Raw genomic sequence first — 20980 nt, 5'->3', positions numbered from 1 at the left:
CATTGCCTATTTATCAGAGAGCCTGCAAGAGCACATTTCAGCTTTTTCCTTAGAGTGACTCTAAATGAGAGGCAGAAAACTAGATACATGCTTTATGAAAAGAATGGATACATCTATGTAACTCATGCATTGGTAGTCCTGTGTTTTTTTTCTAAATTCGTTTAACAAACCTTTACTTTTTGGGTTGAGGTCTGGTTGCTATACATACCTGAAACTGAACTGAGCTGTGTCGGTGGGACCTGACATGTTCACTGATTACATGCTGCTTGCAGAAAACTAGGGGGGGGGGGCTTCATGGTGGGTAACTGCACGGTTCTGAAAGGACACCTGAGGTTGAGTTGCTAAAGGCAAATATGCTGTTTACTTTGCAAGAGAAGTTGCACTTTACAAGGGAAGCAGTGCTTCTCCTCATTCACTAAGCTACGGGAAAACTCCCTTGCAAAGTGCAAATTCCTTTGCAAAGTGAACAGTCTATTTGGCTTTAGTAAATTAACCTCCAAAATTCAATAAGAATACAAATGCCTCTTCTATTTAGACAATATTTGCATAACCCGGAGTTTAGCTTTAAGCTCTGGAACACTAAGGCTAATGGTCACTTGGCCAGGACTAGAAATGGCATAAATCAGGTGTGCCCCTTGGATCAGTGAGCCCAAGACAGCTTCCCTTTCGTGCATTTGGTTAAAGCAGCCATGTTGCAAGCATTTTTTCTTTAGAGTTGTTCTGGCATTTAGGTTTCATTAACTGACTCCTAAATTTTACAGAAATGTATCCAACTCTTATCCTGCACATTCCTAAAGCGCACCAGGAGTTGCTTGTGAAAAGAAAATCTTACAATCTATCTATAGTCGGAATTCAGTTTAATGTTGCTTCCAGATACTAAAAGAAAGCTTATGACAACATTGCTCACTAATACCTACCCCGATGTGACTGCATTGACCAGGCACACATTTATTTTCAATCGCAGTATTATTTAAGGTATGTGGACACATTTCCTACCTTGCCTTATGTTTCTTATTAGTTGAGTTCTGATTGATGGCATCGATACGTCTTGTCTTCTGTTGTTCTGTCTTCTGTGCTGAAGCTAACGTGCCATGTTCACCAAAGTGTATAAACTTATATTAAGGGCAGGCTTATTGTGGTACCTGCCAGTATCTTTGCTTCTCTTAATTCTAGTTGGATTTGTTTCTGGGGAGCACCTTCAGCTCCCATCAGTGCATATATCATCTGTGATGAATGCTATACAATGAAGAACAAACAAACAATGAGGGAAACCAGCTGCAACAAAGGGATCCCGTCATTATGACCTTGTTGGAGGGGGTAAAGACACAGACCGCAGTCATGGCAATGGCTTCTCTAAGATTTCACATTTGCCTGTATATTTATTTCAGTGTTTATTCAGTTTATTTTTTCCTGAAATTTCCTTTTTCTCACTTCTTAATTTTCTTGTATCCTTTTTGCTTTCATTTTAGTGGTTACTAATGGTGGCCCAAACATATCATTTGCATGCAGACCGCCCTAGGTAGGACCCACGTGTGATGCTGAGCCTCCATGATTTAAAAAAATTAAATTCAATGATCGAAAGGGGTGGGCCAGGGACAGTAAGGCTGGGGGAAAGAGCTACATTATGCTGGCTGTTCTCCAGTCAGGAAATGTGGTAGGCTCTGTCTGATATGCTGCAACGTTCAACTGCCATTCACATGAAACAGGCATTGAATATTTTCATTTAAAGTAGACCTAAACTTTTAAGAAGAAATGTAAGCAGACAGGCATTTTTTGCAGAAGGCTATGTCTTTTCTGCAAAAAAATAAGTTAAAATGCACCTGCCTGTCCTTCTTTAGAAAGTACACTTAGCAGTGCATGTGCAGCTTATGTAGCACTCTCTGCATACCTTGGTGCCAGGTTGAATGAACTCCTGTGCACATGCCTGGAGGTTATGTCATCCTCCACAAGCCAATCCAAAGGACCAAAGACCCAGCACACTGTATCGAAGCTGTATCGAAGATGTCGGCAACGAGAGCAAGGGTTGATAAGTTAGGTTCCTCTCTGAAAGCATTTTCTAAAACCATCAATATCTGTACCGATAAACTGTCACTCTATTCTGCTTCAAGTAAAGTTCTAGGTTTACAAACCAAGTAAAATATCCCACCGGCAAACATGCACACAAACAGGCACTAGTCGAAGGCCTTTATTTTATACACAGGAATGTGTTATTAACACTCAGCAAAATGATGTATTGGTGATTGTGTGCTGCTCCCTACGTTGGCTTTGCCGAAATATAGCTCTGTCTGCAGTGTGCAGACACAGAGCTATGTCAACAAATCTCACTCCAGGCAGCTTTTTCTAAAGTCATAGGGGACTTATAATAACCTTGTTCAATCATTGTCTTCAGTCAGGACTGGATCGACATCCCTTGGCTAGCTGTCTTGTGCCACCCTTCTACTCTCACTCTTCTGGCCAACTAGCTAGGGTCACTGATGAGACATAATAGCCACACAAGACAAGTTGGGGCTGCTCTACACCATGAACTGATTACCAGAAGATCACTTAGGACCAACTGACCTTCATGCACTCCATGCAGCTTTTTCTAAAGTCATCTGGGACTTAAAGGAGAACTATGGGGTCAGGGCTTTTCCCCATAGTTCTCCTAAGGGTCATGGGAGAACACAAACTAGTGTTCTCCTGTGATCCAAAGCTCAGTATATAGCAAGCTACAGCTGGCGGTATACTGAGACTGCCGCAGCCGGGACGGATCCCAACAATACTGTCTGGATCCACCCAGCTGCGGGATTGACAGCTGGCTCTGCCTATCCAGAGGCAAAGCCAACTGTGCCCTCCCCTGTCCGTTTCGCCAGTCAGTGCTGGAGGATCGGACAGGGGAAGGGGAAACTCTGCAGGGAGCCGTAAGTGACAGTCGTGGCTCTCTGCAGGGACAGGATCGAGAAGTGAGCGAGCGATGGTATGTGTTAACTCACTTCCCGATCTACTGAGCCGACCTGTGACAGTTTCATTGTCACAGGTCGGCTCAGATTATGAGGCTGAGTGAAAATCACTCACCTCATAATTCTCTTTTACAAGGACACAAAAGCTATTGACTTTTCACTGCTGATCACTTGGTAATGGCAGCAGGGAATTAAAAAGTTTTCAGCAGTGTTTCTTTCTCCTCTATCCATAATCGTGCCTCAGATCTTGCCGTTCGTCTACAACTTAAGAAGTGTGTTTACTGTGATTATACTTCAATTTTTCCGATCAAATTAATTATAGCTGCCTTAGAGCACGCCTACAATTTCATTTCTGCTTTCAAATATCCCATTGTATAATAGTATAATTCAACCCGTGTTGGGAATCATACTCACATCATGGCTGCTTTGTTTTAGTTAAAGCTCTTATATTAAATTTAGGTAAATGGTTTGGATATGCTTGAATTGCACAATTATTTGGTAGCCCTATTATGCACTAATTGCAGTTTCTGTGTTCTCTGTTTTATTGTCCTATTAACAAAGAATTAACATTTTGCTGTTTGATGCAAAATGACTGTGCTTTATAACATAACATCAGTCCCAAATGGATTCTATTGAATTTTCCTAGTAGGCAGCTGAAAATTGAATTTCTCAAAATTATATTCCATTATCACAATTATGGCAACTTGGTTTTAGATTTAGCTGTGTATAAACACATCTGTTTTTTGTTATGGAGAACAAAAACAATTTAAAGATGTCATCACTTTCAAAAGAAAACAAAAAAAGTTCTGCAACTATGTTTGTAGCACAGATGACAGCTGTTTTTTTAGGGTATTTCTGTAATTCTTGAATGATATAATAACGTTGTTTGAAGATGTTTCAAAGAAGGCAATGCGCTGGGTAAAGTGATGGATGGATACTGTTCTTTTCTATTTTGGTGCATGTGGTGTTCCTCCTGTTTGCTGTATCATTTTCTTTTTTTTTACAACTGAATATCAGGCTGATAAAATAACACACCAAATAATAAAGTTGTACTTTTTTTTTTTTTTTTTAAATAACTGAATTTATTTTAAAGGCAACTAGTGTAAAGCCCCTTTCACATCGATGGTGCCATTATGTCCTCTCTATGTTACTTTATGGGCAGCTGGATCTAAAGTGACGTGTCCATTTTTATCTAATTACCCCGGACTCTGTCTAGGTCTGGAAAAGTTCTGTTCCATTTTGTCAGACCTGATCAGGATGGATCAGCAGTAAGCTGATTTAAATGGACACATGTACGCTCATATACGTCCTCCCATAGACCTAACATGGGTCTGTACAGCTGAACAAAACGTGACGTCTGTTCCATTCTGCTCTGATCAACAGGGGATCTGTGTATGGAACGGATGGGGCACTCTGTGAAAGGGGTCTAAGTGCTTGAATTTTTCTAGATATCAGTCTATTATTATATCCTGCAGAACTGCACTAAGTGGAAGAGGGGGAGAAGGTCTGAGAAAAAGAGATTGTGCTGTAGTGCACAAATGCTGACAAGGTTGAGAGAGCAGACGGATGACTTTATCCCAGGGCTGCTGCTTCTTCTTTGTCCAGTCAGCAGGCTAGGAGTGTTTACTTTAAACTTGTGATGATAGTACAGCAGAGGTCTAGGACCCTTGATCACAAAATTGGCTAAACAGAATTACAAATCCTGTGGCATGTAAGCATATATACTGTATGTATTTACATGGTGTATACAGCTGCTTGCCTGGAGTTCAGGACAGATAGACATAGGACTTGAGTTCTGGAGAAACTTCAGCCTACCTAAAAAATACAGTTCATGTGCCCTTTACATTTGCTGTTCTATTTATGCTGCCTAAATATACTTAAAAGCTCAGCGATTCCAGTGTTTTTCTCTTCTCTTGCACCACTCTCCTACTCCAGATCCGTCTGTCTTGTTTCTTAGTGTGATAAACAAAACAGAGCTTCATGTAGACATAATTAAATGTTTGAAGTGGACTGACATGCTCTTCAATTGATCCTTTATTTTACTTCCCCTAAAGCACCACTAAAGCCAAACCATTTCTTTTTTTAGGTTTGGACATAATAAGGACATGTTAAAAGCTTCATTGTGTATATTGTTATTTCTGTAGCATTGAGGAGCTTTTCCCTCACTTCTGGAATGTTCATATCAGTCAGGTTTTTATTGCTGCCTATGAACCCATTGAGAAAATCTCACTTTGTCTGTGGTCACCTGGACAGGATGTGAGGTGAAATATCTCAAACAGGGACACAGATGGCATTACATTTGAGTAGCATGTGCCGCACTCTCCTTTTTCTCTTAACACAGTGCTGATGTTTGATACTTGGCCCAGAGCTGGGAGGGGACAGGGAGAGTTCTCAGCCCTAAGTAGGCTTACACAGGATTCCATCTTGCTTCCAGCAGCTGAATAAAGCAATAGGGGAGCATAGTAAAGTATGTGCATCTAGGTAGGAAACAATAAAGTCCCACTCCAGGCTAAATAATTTTTTATTGAATCCCCCTGGAGGGTGTAAATAGAAAGCCCCTCAATTTGCAGTACTAACGTCCTTTTCTGGTGTTGTCCCCCACAGCACCTCTTCTTTGCCACAAGATGTCCTTGTGGACATATTGTGAGTGCCAGGGGAATAGACACCCCCACCCTCCGAGGGGTGCTCATTGCTACTACCTTCACTCACAGTTTTTGATGCAGACAGTGGTGCTGATGTGATCAAATCCACCATCTTCATCAACCAAGACCTCCCACCACCTGTAGAAGATGCAATATGTGACTAGCCTAAAGATATCTGGAAAAGGTAGACCAAAGAAACCCCATAAAGTACACATGAAGGGGGCTGGGAAAGGAGGAGGGGAGCCTGGATTTAAAACCAAACCTGTCTGAGACGTTTATTTTACAGTGCAATTGTAATTTGCTAGTCAAATAACTCCCCCCCCCCTCCAGGTATCACATACCCTCCACTTTCTCCTCCACCATTTTGTTCAGCAGGTCAATCCCCTTCTCTCTTAACAGCTCTGGTGTTTGGTGTTTGGCCCAGCACCAGTCACATAGGGGTGTGGACAGCATTCTCAGACCTGTTAAAGCTCCAGGTTGGATTAGTACCTTGATTGCTTCATACCTAGTCATATGTAGCCAGTGAGGCAAACATATGGGCAAGCTTCACAATCCATAAATTCGTGTGGGGATCCCTGATGAAAAACTCTTTAGCCTCCATGCTTTGGGAGTGTCCAAGCTACCAATAGTGATACATTAAGTCCACAAAGTGGCATGTCCACAGTAACAAGTGCTGACAAATTTAGTCATGTCCTTATATAATTACATGGCTGTTGCAAAGTATTGTGTTAGAAATTAGAGTTTATTCTTTTTTGTGAAGCCTGCCGGATATAAATATAAGACATAGAATACATTCATGTAATTATTTTGAAAATGATTTTAAGTGCTCTGTGTTCACTGAAACTTCATGAGAAACAATAAGCATCTAATATTATACATCTCTTAAATCACTGCTTAATGATCCACTTATAGTGCTGCATGATTATATGAAGTCATGTTTAAGCAGCTCAGTATAGTAATCATAGAAGTAATCTGTCACAGGCAACATAATAATCTCCTGTGTTGCCTGCTTACTATATGTATAATGTTCTACACTTAAGTATTCAACATTTACATACAGATTTAACCATTCAGAGCTTATTTCTTTATTACTGTACATTTCCACATAAATTAACCACACTATAGTTAGCAGTTGTAAGTATTCCATTTCAGAAGTTGAAACTGAAATTGCATTTTTTTTTAAATGCCTGTTTTAAGGAACACTGCTGCACGTATGCTATTACAGCAAGGGCTATACAATAGATACAATATAAAATAAAATGTTATATTTGCAATTTATGACAGTACAGTATGTACAGGCATATACAGTATGAATTATTGTTTTTTTATATATTATATAAAATATATATATATAATATATGGCATATATTAAAAGCAGCCTTTTCATAGAAAGCATGCAAGCTCCCATCATTGATTTATTATTCTGGAAATCCTAGTTGCTTGGCTGCCATACTGACCCGGTTGTTTCAATACCTTAGGTCACTAACCCAGAAAAAGCATTCACATAGGCACTTCTGGCTTTCCTGATCTTGTTTCAGGTCTGTGTTATAGCCAGGTCACTAACATTTTCATAAAGGAATTCAGCTCAAGAACAGGATCTAATAGGACGTCAAGAGAACTTGCATCTCCAGAAGGAGTGTGATGGTGGTGGAGTTACCCTTTGTGTTGCATTCCTTTTTTATAAATACATGCCATGTGTTAAAGTTAGCAATGTGGAAATGAAAAGCGTCTGGAGAAAGATTACCAGATAAGCCAGAAGAAGACCAGACCGGAGATTTGCTTATTGGATCAGTACTAATACGATTTAAACTCTGTGCAGGTAATCTTTCTGATGGGCTCTATAGCCATGACCCTGAACTGCAATGTAAAAGTGTAACCACTACCCTCAGCCCTAAATTTACTGTAGAAACTGTTGTAAATAGTAAGTGTAATAGATGGCTTTTCTAGAAGCCAATATAGTTTGTTGCCTACTGTAATTATAGACTACATATACTGTATATAGCATTACAAAGTAGGGTATCAAAGCCTCCTCTTGTGATCTTAGGGAAGGCTTTTGATGACCTTCTTTGTTATTTAGGGATCTCTGGGGCTCTTAATTCTCCATTACAGTTGTGTCAACTCAGGCCCCATCCAATCTGGCTGGTCTAGAGCTGCTGCATTTTGCTTCCACTTAATTCTAGTTTCATGTGTCGTCAGAATCCAATTCAACAACCTTTGTGTTTTTATTTCTCCTTTGATTTATTACCTTTAGAATGCTACATCTAGTTTCATTGACTAGGTAATTAAAAGCCTCATGCACCTTTTCTCTCTGGCTAGCTGCCCTTCTGCTTCTCACTGTTGTTCCCAGTGTAACGTTGCTAGCAGATGGTCAGAGTTTTTTTCACCCTTTCAAAAGTTTCATTTTATTCCCATCTCATCAAGAATGTCTCTGCCAAATGTAATTAGCCTAAGCTTCGAAACCCTCACTTGAGATCAGTTAAAGTTTCAATAAAGCTTTTAAAATCAGAAGGTTAGACATGTCTGAGATAAAGCCTAATGTAACAGTCTAATTTGCCAAACTTTATTTAGTGCTCTTTGTCACTGTGTTGTTTCCTATTGGGATCTTGTGTTGTGTTTGTATAACAAAGCGTCAGCTTTGCTGCACTATGTACCTAAGTGCTCTTACCTTTAAATAGGGGTAAAACTACTTATGTTTTCAATTAATTTTAATAATGGGACCATTTTCATATGTGTTGACTAAGTGGCAACAAAGAAAGAATTAAATGATGTTAAGTCTTTGTTTTGTGAACACTGGAACTTCAGTCATTTATAAATATACATATAAATTGGTAAATGAAAGCGTGATTAATTAGCAACACAAATATACACTTCTTTTGTCTAAAGTGGTGTCTCAGTGGAACAAGGCAGTTATTATTTTTAACATTATATTTGGTAGAAAATAAGGTTTATTTGCTAAATTGACAAGAACAAAAACTTCATGCAGAGCTAATTGCTATGTCAGTCGTGTTGACAGAGATACGCATTGTAATTATGATGAAAATTGTCTAAAGAACAGGGGAAAAAGGGGTGGAACGTGTGAACTTTGGAATATGACAAACGCTTGCAAACTTAAAGCTGAAGCTAAATAATACAATAATAATATATAATGTAAATAATACAATAATAATAATACAATAATATTCACACATAATTTGCAAATTACCATACTGGTTGAATAGTTTCAGCCTTTGTGCAACCAGTACACCAAGCCCAGTCATAGACTCAGGAATAGGTTATCTCTTACAGTTTGTTTTCTTTAGAAAGCAGCCACAGCCTGAGAAGAAAAGCCTGATCCCCCAAACCTTCTGCAGAGAAGAATCCTTGCTCTCAACATTGAAGCAGTGGTCTATATGCAGAGGTTCCACCTGAACTTGCTGAGTCAGACCTTTACCTCTGCAAACAGGAAAGCTCATGGGTCAAGATGTACTATCCCTGCTGATTGAAGAGCTCAGCAGGGGGCATGTTGAACATCTGCAGCGAGAGCACTGCTTTTCAACAGAAAACAAGGGTCCTGCTCTGCAGCATATTGGCAGGGGACAGACTTTTGTTTTTGAGCTTATGAGTGGAGGAGTGGCAAAGAGCCTCCCGCACTTCTTGTGTTACACACTTCTCGCCCCTTCATTATTTTAGGTACTGTTTGAGTAAAGATTTAATGTTTGCCTGCTTAAGTTAGTTTTTCACAACTGTGTGTATTAGACATGTAATCCCGTAAAAAAACAACTTTTGTTTAGTATCGGATTGATTCGGACTTTTATTTCTTTTGTATTTCGGATCTGAAATTCGATTTGGTTAATTATTTGGATTTCGTATCCATCCGAATTTCCGTTTTGGAACAATCCACAACAGGAAGTCACATGACCTTGCATATAATGCAACCCCCAACATTCAAAAAAACATCTGATTGGCGAGCAGTCACATGTCTGCTTTAGTTTCATTTTAAAATGAAATTTGGATGGATCCAAACTCTCGTTAAACGAACATTCATGTGCATCGAGTGTTAACCTCTTGCCGTCCGCCCGTTGTAAAAAAACGGACGGATGGCACTTCAGCATTGGCTGGTTGCCGTCTCCGGACGGCATTTTTTTTCTGCTCATGCCCGCCCCTTAGCGGACACGCACGGGCAGAAAAGACCCGACCATTGCACACACCCGTTACCGGGTGTTTCACATATAGGCGATCAGCGGCTCCATAGCCCGCCGATCGTCTATATGTGCATTTTAATTTCTGAATTCTAACGAATTTCGTACAAATATCCATTCGGAGTGAAATGAAATTTTCATGTCTAGTGTGTGTGTGTGTGTGTGTGCATATATATACAGTATATATATGTTTGTGTGTGTGTGTGTGTGTATATGTATATATACATACATACAGGTAGTCCCCGGGTTACGGACGTCCGACTTACGGACAATCCGTACTTACTAACAGGGTCCACAGTTCTTGTAAATGTACTGGCAGCCTGTGTCCCCGCTGCTCTCCGCACCTGTGTTGGCGGAGGCAGCGGGGACATAGAACGCTGCATTCCGCCGCTGCCCCCCTTACCTCCGCTGATGTCCCGGCCTCCTCTTCCGCCAATACGTCGGCTTCCCTGGTCCGGACGATCATCTGCTCGCCGTCCCGGTCCGGCCGCTCCTTTGCTGTCCTGCTCCCCGGCCTCCTCTTCATTGCAGTCTGGGAGCTTTATCCAGCCTGCTATTGGATGTTGTAAAATGCAATAGCCAATAGCAAGCTGGCTATTGTACCCGCCCACTGCTTGCTGTCAATCAGCATGGGAGGACCTGATAGAGAACTTTCTCCATCAGGCCCCTCCTCTGCTGATTGACAGCAGGCAGTTGGCAAATGCTATAGCCAGCTTGCTATTGGCTATTGCATTTTACAATATTCAATAGCAGGCTGGGTATGGCTCCCAGCATTAAAATAATTGTAAAAAGTTTAAAAATAATAAAAAAATTAATTAAAAAGACAAAGACATGTAAAAAAAAAAGTTAAAAAAAGTTAAATAAATAAATAAAAATTAAAAATGCAAATAAATAACAAAATTAATCTTTATAAAATAAAATTAAAAATAGAAAAAAAAAAATGTTGGTGTCATTTTAAATAAAACATTTTTTATTATATTATAATCTTCTGAACAAGGGGAACAGACAGCAAAACAAACGTGACCCTTCCCTATGCTATCCAAAATGAAATAATGTTTTTTGGCTGGAGTTACATGTATTTGACTTACATACAAATTCAACTTAAGTACAAACCTAAAGTCCCTATCTTGTATGTAACCCGGGGACCGCCTGTATATATATATTAGGGATGCACCGATACGTACTCGTACTCACCCAAATGCTCTGATGCCTACCACGAGTACTTCCTGTAACAGGAAGCCGGGCAGCGTGTCATTATACGCTGCCCGGTTTCCTGATTGACCCGGCATTTTGATTGGCCAGGAAGCCGGCTTCATGCTCCCTCGTCACCTCATGATGAGGGAGCATGGAGCCGGCCTCCCGGCCAATCAGAAAGCAGGGCGCCGCATCATTACACGGCGACTGGCTTCCATGATTGGCCAGCAAGGCGGCTCTGGCTGGGTACCGGAGGAAGACCGTTCCTGGCTAGAGAGGCCCCGGGGATGACAGGCTGGACATGCTGAGGTGAGAGGGGAAGAGCTGGGACGGCTTTCTTGTTAATCAGTGGCGAGTCTTTACAAGCTGCCCGACTTCCCGGCTAATCAGGAAGCCAGGTGGCGAGTCATTACACGCCACCTGACTTCCTGAATGGGACTTCCGGTAATTGGTATCGGCGAGTACCGAAAAAAAATTATCGGTACTCATACTCTGTACCAAAATACCGGTATCGGTGCATCCCTGATATATATATGTGTGTGTGTTTATATTCTTTTATTCTTTAAGGCTCAACCACTAAACACAGGAGTTTCTTATAAAGTGAAAGCAGTGGAGCATGGGATACTTTGGCTGTCATTCTGACGGATTGTTACATAGTTCAGTGGTTTATGACACTTCAAATTCAAACTCAAATGCTTACAATGTCTCCTGGAAAGTTAAGAAGCAAGAGAAAAATGGAACACATGTTGGCATTCCTGTTAACATATCAATATAAGATAGAAAATAAGAGTTTCTGAGTTACAGGGCATATTTTGTAAAATAAAGAATGGATGTCACACACATCAAAACCTTTCCAACATATCTCGTATTGGTACTTTTGAAACTGAGAAGCACCTGTGGACTTCTTACCAATATGAGTGATTAAAGTGAAAGCACGATTAATAAATTGTACAGTATTTTGTTTATAAATTGGTCTTGTAGGAGAAAATAAATTATATTGAATGATACAGTTATTCCATAATACCTGTATAATATATTATAATTACTTGTTGGTGGAACATAATATTAAAATTGCAATGCCTGCAGAATATCAGTTCTGGATTAACCTATGTGATTTAAACAAGAACTCCAGGATTTTTTTAAATTAAAACTTTCAGTGGGGCTACCCTCGCACTACAAGGGTTAAGTGATTGTAAAACAACAAAGATATACTCACCTAAAGCTCTGAGCCAGCCAGATGTCACAGCGCTCCCTCTTCAGCTTTGTAATCTTCCTCAGCGCCCACACATCTATACATTGTGCATTGATGTGATTATTATTTTACGGGATCTTAGATGGCATTACACCCATGTAGGAGCAAGCCAGCTCAGGGCTTCGAGCTTCAGGGGAGTATAATTTAGTGTTTTTTTTAAATCTAGACACAAACAAGCCGTTAAACCTTGCAGTGCGCGGGTAGCCCCACTGCAAGGGTTAATTAAAAAAATCCTGGAGCTCTTCAAGCTGAAAGCAAACCTGTGCTTTTCCCATGCAGTGGTACAGAACCATTTCTTTCCACCATTCAAATACACAGTACTACCTGGTATGGAGAGTTACCTACTCCTATGTGACACTAATGGTGCTTGCTGATTGGCCTAGTGCTAAGACATTGGGCACAGAGAGATCATAGGCCTCTGTAAGCTCTGACTGGAGAGCTAAATATATTAGGGGTGCATTCAAAGAAACCTGTTTCTTCTGCCCTGAATGGCCAAGCATAATAGTATCCGAACCCCTTATTTTTACAATGTTTGTAGGCCATTTACCCAAACGTTGGAATAGAATTCCTGTCAGAAATTTGTTAGAAAACTTTTTGCTGTAATAAAAGATTTCACCAGCGGTTAAGTTGCAGGTATCCTGGGAAAACCGAGAAGCTTGGGGTAGGAATCTCTTACAGGTTTTTTAATCAAATTTGGCAGGGCCATTCATTCTGCAAAACTAACATATACATTTGTTCTGTGCAAATAGGACAAAATTGGAATGGTTTATTGAGCAGAACTAATGTAATTGTTGGAAAACTGCATTATGTCCACAAAATAGAGCTGAACAGCATAGGAAATAAATATTGATTTTTTTTGTGCTCCTTGTCTCCTTCTAGGGGCCGTAAGGCCTCATTCACACTGAAATCGGCCCACGCGTACAGCTCCCTGCTGCGTGCAGGGCCGTACCGAGCAGCTCACGGGAAGGACTGGTGCTGTGTGTGATGGGACTACGTGGCCGTACGCCCCCCTACGCTCACCTCAAGTGCAGGTCCGTAGGAGTGTGTGTGTCCCTGCTCACACACATACAGGATCCATCATGTCAGCGTACGAGTAATAATGGCAATAAATGGTATCAATTATAATTAAATGCTACCCTTTTATGCTTTTACGCAAGGCAGTACGTAGTAGTAGAGATACTAAGCCTGCTCCTCTGTTTGTTTTTTAATTACATTGTATTTGTTTCTTTGAAAACTGCTGCTGCTTGGCTTTTCCATACAGTGCTGCAGAGACAAAACCCTTACCCCAGATCTTCCCGGATCCGATAATCCTTTAAATAGCATGCTTTGGGGGTGCCTTAAACCTGCATGTAAAGTTGGGGAACAGTACAATGTACTCGACTGACAGATCCCCAGTCGTTGCTTATAACTCACTGTCATTTAGAGGTGGTAGCACAACTGTCGCTAAATGACAGGTCTCTGCTGGATAATGTTTTCAGATCCACGTCATCTTCTCTATGTAAACAAATGAGTTGGCATCCTAGGTGATGTCATTAACCAAATATGGTCATGGCCATATATGGTGATTGATGTCAACCAGCATTACCCCTTGGAAGGTACCCTCATAATATTGAGGACATGTGGCCTGGTATGGTTTCCTGGCTACCCAGTCTGCATGGATAAGTGTCTTTTATGAATTTTTTAGTTCAGGTCAAACTCATGTTCCACCCGAACCCGAAGCCCCCCCTACTTATGAGTAAGCACATGTAGTGCAAAACACATTAGAATCCTTGGTTGTTGTACGGTAATTCTGCTGTTTAATGCCTTCTTGGGAATACAATCTAAGATTGAACAGTGAGCATCTGGAACCTGCTTTTTGGAAGTTTATATTTTATTTGTGTTTAAAAAATGTTATGATACCAGATTAGCTGCATGTGATATATATTTGTACAGTATGTTAATGTAAATTGGTTAGGCACTTGCTTTGACAGGATGACAATGGCTAGGCACTTGCTTTGACAGGGTGACAATGGATAGGCACTTGCTTTGACAGGGTGACAACACTCTTCCATCTGTTGCACAATCACTGCAGCATTGTCATCCTTACTGCTGCTATAGCTGCTTAGGTGTTGACAACATTAATGGCCCTATCAATGAAAAGCCACAGCTAGCTTTGCCTGCAGCATTTTAGATTGATGGCACATTGCTCTATCTGCAGGAGCATAGGGAAATCATGTAATAGCATGCTCAGTCACTCTGCTGCCTTCCAGCACTATCAAGTAGTGTGCAAGAGAAATCCAGCTTTTCCAATGCATTTACCATTGCATAAATTGTATATGTTTTAGGAAATTCAACATGCTAACTTACCCCATAAAATGCATATTGAAACAATCTGATTATTAAACATTTGGATTAAACGTGTGGGCATCATTAGAGTTAACTGAACACTTTTTAAAATATATCATATAACGTTGTTATATATGCCATTTCTTTTTTAATTTGATATTTTTTTGCATAAGAAAATTAACACAGTAAGTGTAAATTAACGATGCACAGTGGGTATAATAAAAACCTATTAAATGAGTCACAACTCATGACATGTTAACCACATGTTAGTTGTCATCCCATTGTTTTCAATGGGTCTGGTTTCAATACATACATTGCGTTGTGACATGAAAAATAGTTCAGGTATGTTTTTTCATCCATCAATGAGCATCCAAGTCAATTGGAATGCAACAAAAATACATGATACAAATAAATGGTTACTGAATTTACTGATTGTATGTAATTTTGTCTGGATTGGTTAGGTAGACCAACACTTGACATAGCTCGTTACATTTTGCTGCTCTGGCAGATAGGCCTGAAACAAATATCTGACTGCCAGATTAAAATTGATCACACACTTTGCAAACTTGATTTTAGATTCTCTTTTGGATTTACCAACAATTAAGTAATGCAATGGTTTACGTGACGGATATAAATAAACATTATCTATAACAGGATATATGTTAAAGTTAAGTAGTTCACTTTTAGTACTACTATTTATTCACAAATTAAAAGAAGATTCTGCCAAGACTGTACAATCAGACTATTTGTATATGGCCAGCTTTACTGTCATGCTCCATACCTCCAGTCAGTGCCCTCCCCACCTATCCACTACAATGGCTGTTTTTTTAGGGTCCACTTTTGTTACTTACACCTGTGGCCAACAGTCATATGTTTTTACTCAAATCTTCCCATTTTATTATTATAAAGTATCCATGCAAAGTGATAAGCCTCATCTTCCTATGCTAAGTGTAACACGGGAACATTTTATATTAAAATATCAGGCAAGACACATTTCAGACATGAAGCACCCTGGGCGTTTTTTTTTCCAGACAATTTACTCTAACTTCACAGAGCCTTTATAGATCAAATATAAGTGTGGACTGACTTAGCCCAGTGTACTTTATTCACTTCTCGGAAATGCTTTTCTTTCTTCATAATGATTGATTGTATACAGCACCCTGCTGAAAAGGGGGTAATTACATCCTTTGAAAAGAAAACAAATGAGTGCAGTGGAGTCATACATAAAGGTTATAAACAGCTTGTAGTGCCCTGTATGAGCGGTAGCTTTGTGCTGTTACATGCTACCAAATAGGTTCTTGTTAATTTATAATACATTTTGGGCACCTCACAAGAATATATGGAGATTGCAAGGCTGGCTGTAGCTGGAATCTAATTGGCCATGAATGCAGTGAAAGTGATCATTTCTAATAGGCATTATGAATGCTTTGCTCTATGCAAGCATGATCACTAGGGATGAGGTTCAGGTTCTCTGCTACTTTGAGTTCCCAGTGGATCCAGTGTGATTGAAATTCATGGTCCTGGCAAATTATTGTGGAAACTCACTAGTCACATAACAATACATGCCCAGAGAGAGAAAAAAAGAAAATTATTATGGAGAAATATCCTATGTAACATTGGAAACATTTGATGCAAAAGTGAATGTTAACACAAACATTCAGCAAACGACCACCCGATACATGTTAAAAGTCCGCCTAAAATTCTATAAGGGTATCATGAGCTGAATCATTCCTAAGCAGGGGCCAACTCTATCACTGTGAAATTGTAAGAAGTAGGAACAGGATTAGGCAAGGATTAGGGAGAGTCCTTCACGAACCCAACAAAAGGTCATGTTTAAGACAAACTCAGACCAGTAGCACCACGTAGATGAAAACCTGTCTACATTCCACTTGAGAGAGCTAGTAAGTTCCTCCATGTGTTTAAAGACCAAATTCTTTTTAACCATAATGCACTGGCTGGCCTTTAACTTTTGGTCACCTTGCTTAAAAGGACCAGTAATGGAGGCTTTGTTATGTGCCATTCCTCTCACTATAAAAAGGAGGGCTCATACAGAGGCGTAACTAGAAATCACAGGGCCCCATAGCAACATTTTGTATGGGGCCCTGTGATTTCTAGTTATGCCCCTTGCAGAGCCCACCTGAGATTCCAAACAGCCCACCTGGTCGAACCCCTGCACACCTCTTACCTGTCAACCACGATCTGCTGCTGTCCGCCTCCTCCTCCTTCACGGTCGCTGGTGTGCCCTGCCTCCTCCCTCACCGGGCCCTGCCTCCTCTTCCATTGCCGGGCCCCACCTCCTCCTCTGCTGTTGATCCGGGCTCAACCTCCTCCTCTGCAGCTGCTGGCTTTTATTGATTCAGCAGCGGCTGTGAGGAGGAACGCGCCGCTGCACAGATCACTCACAGTTCGTCAGTGATCTAACAGCGACACGTTCCTCCTCACACCCGCCAGTGACATCCAGCAGCCTGAGATGCCATAGCGACCCAGGCGGCCCGCACGACATCAGGGGGATGTCCTGGCCGGGCCCCCCTGTGCCCCAGGCCCCATAGTGGCTTAGACAATGAAAGCGAATGCATGCTTGATTACTTTGGTTCACTTCTAGAAACTGGTGAAATATAAGGCAAAGATGAGTTGTAACATAATATTTGATATACTGTATATAAAATATATAAGTTTATTTAAGTTTTATTATGAATCTTTAAGCTTGCGTTCACCTTGTAAAAAGGATAGGACAGTCACATTATTTATTCTCTCCAAAAAAAAGTGAGTGGCCAGAAGTCAAACTATTAATTAAAAATGCAAGGTAGATATAGTTTTCTCAGGAAGTTTATCTATGTACATATAAAAATTCCAATTACCATACACAAGTTTATTGCTAATTAATCATGTCTTCTACTTGGTGTCTGTTTTTACAGGTGGTATATGTTTTATAAGCAACTGACTGTAATTTACATATTTAATACTTGGCTTTCTTAAAAGAAACCTGTATGGAAAGAAATACACAGGATGCTATTGCCGACAGGATGCTAAGTTATGGACAAGAAACAGGGCTTCTTGTCCATAACTTAAATCGGCGGGGTCCTGTAGTTCTCAGAACAGTATAGCCAATGACATTGCAGCACAGGCAGAGACTACTGAAAGTTATCTGCTGGCAAGATTTTTGACAAGATCAACAGGTATTTTAGCATTTATCAAACAGATATAAGAAAAACACGTTTGATGGTATATGAAACAGACCAAAATGGAGTAAATAGGAGAAGTTCATTGCTTACATACACTTTAAGGGCCCATTGACACCAGAAAGCCGCACTAAACGCACTTGTTGGTGTGCGCTGACAGCTAACAGTGTTGATGCGCCAATCCCAGCATAGTCCTCTGTTTCCTGTTTTTTTGTTAGAATTGTATTCTTTAAAATGTCACAAGTGGCATGTAATTCAGTTCTACAGCCACAGCTTGGTGCTATTAGGAGGTTACTGTGTCACAACCTGCTGCGCTGAAAAAAAAAGAACTGCATGCTTTTGTTCAACACACACATTTATCCCAATGGTGTGAACTGGGCTTAAAATAATAGGGCAAATTCCCTTGTCTGTGCATTGGGGCTGTGCTGGAAAAGACAGAGAATGCAAGCCCAATGTATGTGGTGTGAACAGACCCTGAGAAATTCTATACATTTGTGGAACAAAAACACACATTTATTCTGCCCAGATGCCTCTTACTGTCATCCACAGAAACTCAATTCTTGGCCCTTATGTGTGGCCAGTACACATTACCATAGGCAAGAGACAATCGACCCAAAGGGGAGACAATACAGTCTAATGGAAGTAACAGGCTGCTAGATCAACAATGATTCACAGAAAACCAACCATGTTTTGGAAAGCTACATCCCATTCTTCAGGGCTAAAAATAATGCATGAATAATTAATATTCGCATAATATTTTTATAATTAGCCATCAGGCAGGAGGAGGCAGGTCCCCAAATCGTGTTAGTTTCCTGTAAATCTTCCAGTAAATGTATTCAGTAATTAGCTTTGATCAGTTCCTTCTTAAAGTATTCAGGGGCAGACGGGTGTTGTTTACGTACATTTGACAGTTTTTAGGGGTCTCTCAGGAGTCTCTCTGCTCTACAAAGGATTGAAAAGGAAGTATAAGCAACACCCTGCTTTTCAAATAATTGACACTTCATAATTTTCCCTGTATTGGAAAATATATGAATAGCTTTTTATTATAATTATTAAGTTGTACTTCTCTATTATTATCAGGGCTTGAAAAATCCGCTCGTCTGTGACGAGAGGACGGTGGAGCCCGACGAGCAACTTTACATTCAAGCGATTGGGTGTCTCTGGAGACGCCCGATCGCTTGTATTAGCAGCTGTCACTGCCGTTGCCGGTCCCGAGATCCACTGTGCCCGATGCGGCCGGGACCGGCACGGCTCTGTGACAGGAGATCAAAGGGAGTTCAGTATACGAACCGATCTCTGCTTCATCAGCTTCTCTGGGGGTCCCTAGGTGACATTAGGGGTCTTGGAGATCCCTGATGTCTCCATAAAGAGGACCTGTCATGTAAATTGGCTATCGCATAGGGGGCTTGTTAGCCCCCCATGTAATAACAATAAAGCTGTGTGTAAAAAAAAAAAAAGTAATACTAAAATTAAAGAATCATAAAAAAAATAAAGAAGCATAAAAAATTTTTTTTTTAAAGACATGTTTTTAAAGTCCCTGCCCCCCACATACACACGCTGATTCGGGTGTGCAGACGTGCGAAAATGACGATTGCGCCTATTGTGCTGCACATGTTAAATATCGCCGCAAACATCGGAGTGATAGCAATAATTTTAGAGCCATTAACCTCCCTCGCGGTCTGATTCTTCAGGATTTTAGCATCCAAAAGCGTTACATTGTTTTTCATGGAAATTTGTTGTTTTATATTGTAGGCCTGTAATTCTTAGTAAATCTTAGGACTGTTAACCCCGAGCCAGACTCGGGAAAGCCGCCAGGGAAGTTAATCACTGATAACACTAAACTGATGAGCAGTAAAAGCGTTCTAATCGTCGCCTATGGGGAGTTTTTTGCGATTTTGTGGGTGCACGCAATTTTAAGGCTTGACATGTTTGGTGTCTATTTACCCGCCGTGACCCCGAATTTTATGTTTTACTAAAAATATGGGTAATAATAAATGTTTTATAACATAACGTAGGTACACTTTGTTTTTTGTTTTTTACATTTATGGTACTTTTTTCATTATATAGTTAAAAAAATAACACCCCCCTTCCCCCCCGTGGTGATAATATACCTCTAAAAGAAAGCTCTATCTGTCCCCAACATTTTTTAACATAAATTGCAAGGCTATAGTCCGGTCATGCTGACTGGTGACATTTTTTTATTTTTTTTTAGCATGTAAATTTGTATTGAAAAGTTCTACTGCATACATACAATTCGTATAACAAGAGATAAAACAGCATCATAACTAATCATTGACCAACATAACTGGTGACATTTTTGACTGAGTGGTGAGACACCATCAAATTTTTCAAGCCCTGATTATTATTATTATTTTATTTATTACAAGGATTTATATAGCGCTGACAATGTATGCAGTGCTTTACATACGGCACATTTACATCAGTCACTGCCTTCAAGGAGCTTACAATCTAAGGTCCCTATTGTACATGCATACAGGATCAATTTTACAGCATTCTTAAAACAAGCTGCAAAACAAGTTGGTGGTTGTCGTGATAGGTCTCATATTATAGATTAAGCCTAATTCTCATGATCAAAACCGACCTACCACAACCATAACCTGTAAAAATGTATGCTGGACGGCACGCAAGTTTATTGTTGAGGTAACAAGGGCAGGATTCCCTTTTATTAATAATACTACTTACCTTTTAATTTTATTATCAGTGGTACATGATATAACATGTGAGAGAGAGCTCATTTAAAATACATAGAGTGTTTCAGTATTAAAGTTCTGATACTGTAATTTGATTACGTCCTTGAGGTTTACATTTGATAGACATTTCTCTTTTTGCATCTTAATATTCCTGCACAGCGGGGAAGAGAGAGCACTTAAGACAATACTCATTCTCTGATCGCGCTCATATAATTAGCTAGACTGCTTTTTATTTCCAGCAAATTAATACTAATAGGATAGAGTAGAAAATATGTAAATGGATTAGTATATTTTAGCACACCTTTAGTGCATTGGAGCAGAAATGAATGCTGTGTTCTGGCTGGAGCCAAGCTTACATCCAATGTGCAGTGCATTTTTACACCTTCCTCCCCTCTACCAGCACTTTGATCATAGCATATACAACATACAACATATACATAGCATATACAACATATACTTGCACATTCATGGTACAGTATGCCAGGCATTAAGATCTTAAACAATCCTCTGTAATATTTACATACACTAGATAGAATCAAGGTATTTAAAACAGAACTCAT

This window comes from Nanorana parkeri, unplaced genomic scaffold (genome assembly GCF_000935625.1).
Source record: "Nanorana parkeri isolate BGI_ZX_2015 unplaced genomic scaffold, ASM93562v1 scaffold151, whole genome shotgun sequence".
NCBI classification, from domain to species: domain Eukaryota; kingdom Metazoa; phylum Chordata; class Amphibia; order Anura; family Dicroglossidae; genus Nanorana; species Nanorana parkeri.
The sequence above is the reverse complement of the archived record's forward strand: the minus strand, read 5'-3'. Positions refer to the sequence as shown.